The sequence below is a fragment of the Mauremys mutica genome, chromosome 4 (genome assembly GCF_020497125.1).
Source record: "Mauremys mutica isolate MM-2020 ecotype Southern chromosome 4, ASM2049712v1, whole genome shotgun sequence".
NCBI classification, from domain to species: domain Eukaryota; kingdom Metazoa; phylum Chordata; order Testudines; family Geoemydidae; genus Mauremys; species Mauremys mutica.
Window position 1 is genome coordinate 50,240,292 of NC_059075.1, and position 7,234 is coordinate 50,247,525.

The window sequence follows — 7,234 nt, forward strand, 5'->3', positions numbered from 1 at the left end:
CCACTCCATCCCCACTCCACCTCTTCCCATCCAGTTCCATCCCCTCCCTGAGCGCGCCACGTCCTCGCTTCTCTCCCTTCCCCCCACCCCGAGCCTCCTGAAATGGAAAGTGGAAATTACATATTGACATATAATAACAAATTAAGCCAGCTCCTGCATGTAGATCTCCAAGTGGGCCCAGTTCTGATCTCACTCCTCTTTTACACAGGTATGACTATATTGAAGCTATTCCTAATTTATGGCACTGTAAAAGCGATCACAATCAGATCCATATACTGCACTGTATGTCCGCAGCAAAATAGAGTAAGTGGGCTTCTGAGCATGCAAATCATTTAACCATCATGGAAGAAGGAAGAGACTGGCCCACGTGAAGAAAGTGTTATTGTTTTATGGGAAATGTGATCCTCTTAGCCAGCTAATTGAATTGTCAAGAGGGAGAAATGTGCTGTAACCATCATTTATATATATATAAACATTAAAAATTCTTTAGGAAAAGAATCTTATTTCCCCACACTCCCTTCACAGATTTCAGAAGGCAAAGGATCATCCCTCTCTTTCCTTCCCAAGTTTCCCTTTCTATCACTTTGCTTTCTAACTCTTTCTTCCTCCTCTGATTTCTTCCTCAGTAGTGCCTGTGGTTCAGGACCTGACCCATCTGAAGCACGGGGTCTTCAGAACTCTCTAGTTCAACATCACAGGAATGCAGACTCTTCTTAAACGTTAACAACTTCCCTCTGCAGAGACAGATAGGGACACAGAAGCTACTTCAGTCATTGGGTTAGAATAGCAGCCACTGAGCATATCTGTGTTCATCCCAAGCCTGCTTATGGTGGATTTCTTTCTCATGCGGAGTTCCCTAGAGCCCAGCCCAGTCACACCAGCTGGGCACTTGGTGAAGGATTTAGATTCATGCATCCAAACCTTATTTAGACTGTAATCTCCTTGTGGTGGGATCTGTAACTACTCCATGCTTTGTATAGCACCAAGTACATTGCCCGTGCTCAGTAAGTGATGGTAATGATTGCAACTACTGCTATAATATATAGCTACAGAGTGATTAAAACCCTTTTTATTCAGTTGTCGATTTTTTTAAAAGCCCAGCAAACTAAGCTTCCCCCCACCTGCCCTTCCCGCTTGGCCCTTTTCAAGCTATCTTTCTTTGGCTAGGTATGCAGTAGCTGCTAGTTCGATTTTTTATGCCTGTAGCAAACAATGATGCTATCCTCGGCTAATGATAATTATTTTGACTTGGCTCTTAAATACCTTGCTTTTGGGTTTGTGCACTGAATCAACAAAGGGAGGAAGTCTTGGGATCTTCATTTCCTGCACATTCATTCCACTGGGTTGAACATGGCATTTACTGCAAACTCACATTCTAGCTAGGATTTCTTTGTGTCTGTGTAGAGGGAAGTATTATCCCATTGACAATACTGTTACCAGCTCATTTAATTCAAGTCAGGCTTGTGATGAGCTTGTGAATTTCCCATTGCTTTTTTTCACTTTTTGCACACACAAATGAAATGTGGTGTTACCGTAAATATTCATGAAAATACACGTAGAAGTACCTATGTTCTTGTCTAATCAAATGGTTTTGTAAACAAGCTACATTTTGTGCTTATTTCTATTGCTTGCCTTGAACTTATTCCCACCACTGTTTTTCTTTCTTGTGTACATGAATGGCGGAAAGTTCCACACACTTTCAGATGCCCCAAATACAATCATATAGAAAATATTTTCAAAGCAATGACCTTCCAATGCCAGCTAGACTTTGGATGGCAAAAGCTATCCTTTCCTCTCCTTTTGATGCTCCTCTCATTTGCTTTGTTCCTTTCTCACGGGGAAGTAGGTGGGGGAATACAGCAATTATTCTGCCTAGAAACTGAAGGGGATTTCTGAGCAACCTTGCACGACAGAGCTGGCACATGCAAACCCTTTTTCTGACTCATTGAGCTGGCATAGACTGCTACATCAGCATTGGCAGGGCTCCCCAGAGCCTGTCACCAACAATGGGTGCTGCTGTAAGCACCAGTTCTGACTGCAGTGATATGAGCTTGTTTTGCTGAGTTTTGAAAAGGCATCTTGGGTCCCTTCACATTACACCTGACAAAACTCCAAAGTCTAAGGAAAAGGAGCTAATAGGGACAGTATATAACACACTGGGATCCACTCAAAACCATTCTACCAAAAATGGGGAGAACTGAACTTCTCCTAGTGCTAAACTGATTGCTAAACTAATATCTTGCACTTCTATAGCACCTTTTGTCTAGGGATCTCAAATCACTTTGCAACTATTAATTAAGTTTCACAGCAAACAGATGAATAGCATAATACTATTTCCATTTTACATATGGGTAAACAGATACTGAGGAGCTAAGTGACATAGCCAAGGCCACATAGTGAGTCAGGGTGATGAGAGGATTACAATAATCTTGACTATGAATTTTACAAACACAGGAGCAGCATACTAGATTTGCCAATATCCTGCATTCAGCAGTGGCTAGTACCAGATGCTTCAGAGCAGGGTCGGCTCCAGACCCCAGCGCGCCAAGCACGCGCTTGGGGCGGTGTCCCGCGGGAGGGCGGCAGGCGGCTCCGGTGGACCTCCTGCAGGCATGCCTGCGGAGGGTCCGCTGGTCCCGCGGATCCGGTGGACCTCCCGCAGACGTGCCTGCGGGAGGTCCACCGGAGCAGTGGGACCCGCGACCGCCAGAGCGCCCCCCCGCGGCGTGCAGCCCTTCTTGGGGTGCCGCAAATCCTAGAGCCGCCCCTGCTTCAGAGGACTGTACAATAACACACAGGGGACACTCATGAAATAACCTATCTACAGGGAAAGTTTTTCCCTAACCCCATCAGCTATCATCACAATGCTAGTTTATTGGGACAGTTCCTCCCCTGAAGAGTTTGAACCTAATTATACTGTGGTCACCATTCATCGATTCTAAGGCCAGAAGGGACTACTGTGATCATCTAATGTGACCTCCTGTATAGTACAGGCAATGGAATTTACCCACAATAATTCCTAAAGCAGATCCTTTATAAAAACATCCAGTCCTGTTTTAAAAATTGGCAGTGATGGAGAGTCCACCACAACCCTTTGTAAATTGTTCCAATGGTTAATTACTCTCAGTGAACCAACTCCTGTGTGTTACATAGGACTAAACTGAGAATAGCTTCTCTTCTTGTGTGCTCCAGACCTAGCTATTGCAAGAAGCAATCAGTTAAGGTGTTGAGAAATTGCTTCTCTGAACCGTGTATCTTTGTGATGTTTGACCACTTGATATGTGGATGGTCATCTACTATTACAGTTTCATTAGCCTTAGTTGCCTCATTGATCTCCCTCAAGATTGTGCACTCAAGATCTTTTTCCTGAGCAGGATGTTAGTAGTATAATCCTAGTAGTACAGAAGTTTTGGGATTTTTATCTATACAGATTATATTGTATAGGTCTCTCCAATCAGAGATTTTATCTTATTGAATTCCATGTCATCTCTTGGATATAGTGTTACTCACCACACCTCTGTGAGCAAAGCTATCCCAAACTGTAAATTTGTAGCTGGATATTGCAGTATCCGACTGATTTGTCACTCTACCATGTTTAAGTAATCTCTGCTATATGAAGGTTTTCTTCCATTGCCAGGCAGTGTAGCTCACCTGATTTTGCTTTTAAGTTTCTCACTTTGCTAAAGGAACATTTAGGCCAAAATTTTCAAAAAATAAGTGCCTAGAGTTAAGCTCCTAAATCCATATGTAAGTACGCACATACGTCTCTCATATGTATGTGCACCCGCTTGTACACTTTTTGAACTCTAATGCCTATATATACAGTTGATATATTACAACATCTGCACACCCAGGTGATAATATTTACACACACAGAACCAATTAAGACAAACAAACTCTGCATGAGTAAATATTATCAAAAGCACATATGGATGTTAATGCTTAAAAAGTACTGCACACAACTTTGCATATGTGCAAACAGCCCCCTGGAAAACCAGAATCCATATAGTCCTTATGCATTGATGCTGACTATGGTGCCTACAAAAATCAGTTGATAAAGGAGCAGGCCCAGCAGGATTTGAAGCTTATGCTCATGCTCCCCAAAGCCAAAAGCACAGATTTCAAAGATTACTGACTGGTTCCCCAGTTACAGATAGCCAGCTGGCTTCCCCGAGGCCTCCCACTCATCAGGATTTCAACATGTACATGCTGAAGTCCTGTTGAGACAGTCAGTCTTCTTGAGGCTGCCTGGCCTTGAGGAGACTGATCAACTGACTAGAATTAGGGGAACAGGCCAGCAGGCTTTCAAGTCTGCACTTAGGAGCCAGCTTTCAGAGTTATTCATAGGGTTTGGTTGTCCCCTGAGACCTTCAGATAATTGGAATTCTATCTGTAGTGTGTGAGAGAGACAGTGAGAGAGGGAGAGTGAAAGATCTATCCATTATGTGTAATTAATTTTATTGTTTGTGCTCATAAATGGTTATGGACAGGTAGTACTTAGAACTGAAATCTTTCAATTATTCTGAGCAGGCAGCTAAAAGAAGGTCTTCCTCCTGTTATCTCAGAAATGACCTTAGTGCTGACCAAATATAACCTACTAATTACCCTTTTTGAACTGCCCAGCATCTGATTAGTTTTATTCAGCACTCATTTAAGACTGTGATTTTGGTTTGGAAATCTTCCTTACAGCTTATAATTCCTGGTGGGGGAAAAATGCTGTGACCTATATAGTGGAAAAAAAGAAAAAGAAAAACACAGCTATACTTTTCCAAAAGCAGAACAAAGAAAAGAAATAATATACCTTTCACAAGGGACTTGGTGTTATCTGAAACCCTATAATCCAAATCCCATTCTGTTTCTTCACTAGGTTGGATGATTTCAGTAGGCGTGTCTGCGATTTAATCAATTTTAAAACAGCAACTGCAAAAATAGAGTACATTCATGTGAAGGGCATCCGAGTCATGGATTAACACTAAAGTTAGTAAACATAAATGGGGAGTGGATATGGATTAGAATTATCTGGACTGCTACATCTGACTAACCCCTAGAGTGTCCTTGATTTACCTACTATGTTTAGGGAAAAAATGCCTTGGGAACTTATATCAGTCAGGAGTAACATAAAAGAAGGGTTGCTTACTGTGACCAAACAGATCATGGGAAACATTACTTTATATTCAGTCCTAGAATGCATTTTGACTAGTTTTCTGTGTTTTTATTTCAAGAACTGTTTTATAAATATGAGAAATTCATAAAGCAGAAATGATTAATACCCATGTAGAAGCTTTAAAAGATTATCTATATTGGTAAAATATGGCCATCCAATTAGATGGACATAATACACAATAGCTGGGATCCGCTCTGACACTCTTGCCAACATTTCCTATATGTCAAGTTTCAGAGGGGTAGCCGTGTTAGTCTGGATCTGTAAAAGCAGCAAAGAGTCCTGTGGCACCTTATAGACTAACAGACGTACTGGAGCATGAGCTTTCCTGGGTGAATACGGAAAAGGATAAATGGACACAAATCAGATATTAGGAATGGCAATATACAAAAACCTGTAGGAGAACACTTCAATCTCCCTGGCCACACCGTAGCAGATCTTAAGGTGGCCATCCTGCAGCAAAAAAACTTCAGGACCAGACTCCAAAGAGAAACTGCTGAGCTTCAGTTCATCTGCAAATTTGACACCATCAGCTCAGGATTAAACAAAGACTGTGAATGGCTTGCCAACTACAAAACCAGTTTCTCCTCCATTGGTTTTCACACCTCAGCTGCTAGAAGAGGGCCTCATCCCTGATTGAACTAACCTCGTTATCTCTAGCCTGCTTCTTGCTTGCATATATATACCTGCCCCTGGAGATTTCCACTACATGCATCCGACGAAGTGGGTATTCACCCACGAAAGCTCATGCTCCAAAACGTCTGTTAGTCTATAACGTGCCACAGGACTCTGCTGCATTTCCTATATGTGCATTCTTGAGAATATTCTTCGTTAGAGTTAGTGCTAGTGCGGGTGCGCTGGACCTTTGACAAGTGAACACAGTGATCAGGCAGAAAAGTTTTCACTTGGTTTCAATGGAGTTATACTTGGGATTTATTTGAGCCAGGATTTCCAAAGGTTTTGGTGTTTCTGGGTTATCTAGTCTCCTTTTCAACAACTTGTTCCAAATCTTTGTTTCACTTACATTAATGTAAATCTTGGATAAATCTGAAAAATATTTTAAAGCAATATTTGGCCTTCCTGTTGATTTCATGTGCCAGCATATACATAAATAGTTCTATGTGCTAGTCACGGAATTTCAGTAGTTATGACGATCTAGAACTTTGTAGCTAAGTAGTTGCACTGTTACAACATCTCTATACAGGGCAATGATGTTTCCTATAAACACTCTATATAGTTTCTATAAAATAATTTCTAGATCAGGCATTCCGAAAATTTTCATAGACTGGACCACATTGCAATCACATAACATCCATACTGCAACCACAGCAGTTACTTACATTAAAAAGTAACATTAGAAAAATACTGAATGTCTTTAATTTCTTTTAATGCAGTTTAGCAGCTGGAAACAAGGAGAATATGGAAGCAAGGAAACTATGTGAACAGCCATCTCTCCATGGACTACAAGCAAGTGCTCCATGGGTCATTAGTAGTGCAGAGGCTACAGTGTGGGTATCTCTGCATTAGATCATTAATATCATTAGAAGGCCTGTAGTCTACTAATAGATGCTCCATTTGAACTAACATCACCATCTGCTCATGAGTTAGTCAAACCTCTTATGAAGTTTATCCTCAAGAGGAAACTACTAGGTGATGTTATTTTTCATTTCACCATTTGAGGCCAAATATGCACTAGACAATTTTCTTTGACATCTCCCACTTACTATCCAAGTTAATATAAGAAAACCCCATTTCCATTTTTGATAGACAGTTAAATGTAGTAGAAACCATTTATTACTACTGATGAATATCTAATCACAAAATGCTAATAGGGGAGATTCCATCTGTTCTACTATGAATCTCTGTTTACAATATCCAGAGATACTGGAATGCTTGAGCTATATAACTCCATCCAGACTACTTCTGTGTGTTGTATCCCTAGTTGCTGGGGATACCTTAAACCAAGGCATATAGTTTGGCTAGTTAGATACATAATTGTAAGCTTTATTGATCTTGTTTGAATTGTATTCACACAGCCCTCAAGCTCTGGAAGTCCTTTCCCAGTCCTGGGGT

General features: G+C 41.2%; 1 long non-coding RNA gene across 1 annotated transcript; it reads right to left on the reverse strand.

Moving 5' to 3' along the window:
- Nucleotides 1–512: 512 nt before the first annotated feature.
- Nucleotides 513–6,281, reverse strand: LOC123368457. The gene is made up of 3 exons (XR_006578788.1): nucleotides 6,186–6,281; nucleotides 4,802–4,920; nucleotides 513–734 (listed from the first exon to the last, which is right to left on the reverse strand). It is a non-coding gene; the product is annotated as an uncharacterized LOC123368457 (long non-coding RNA).
- Between the last annotated feature and the right edge of the window lie 953 nt (nucleotides 6,282–7,234).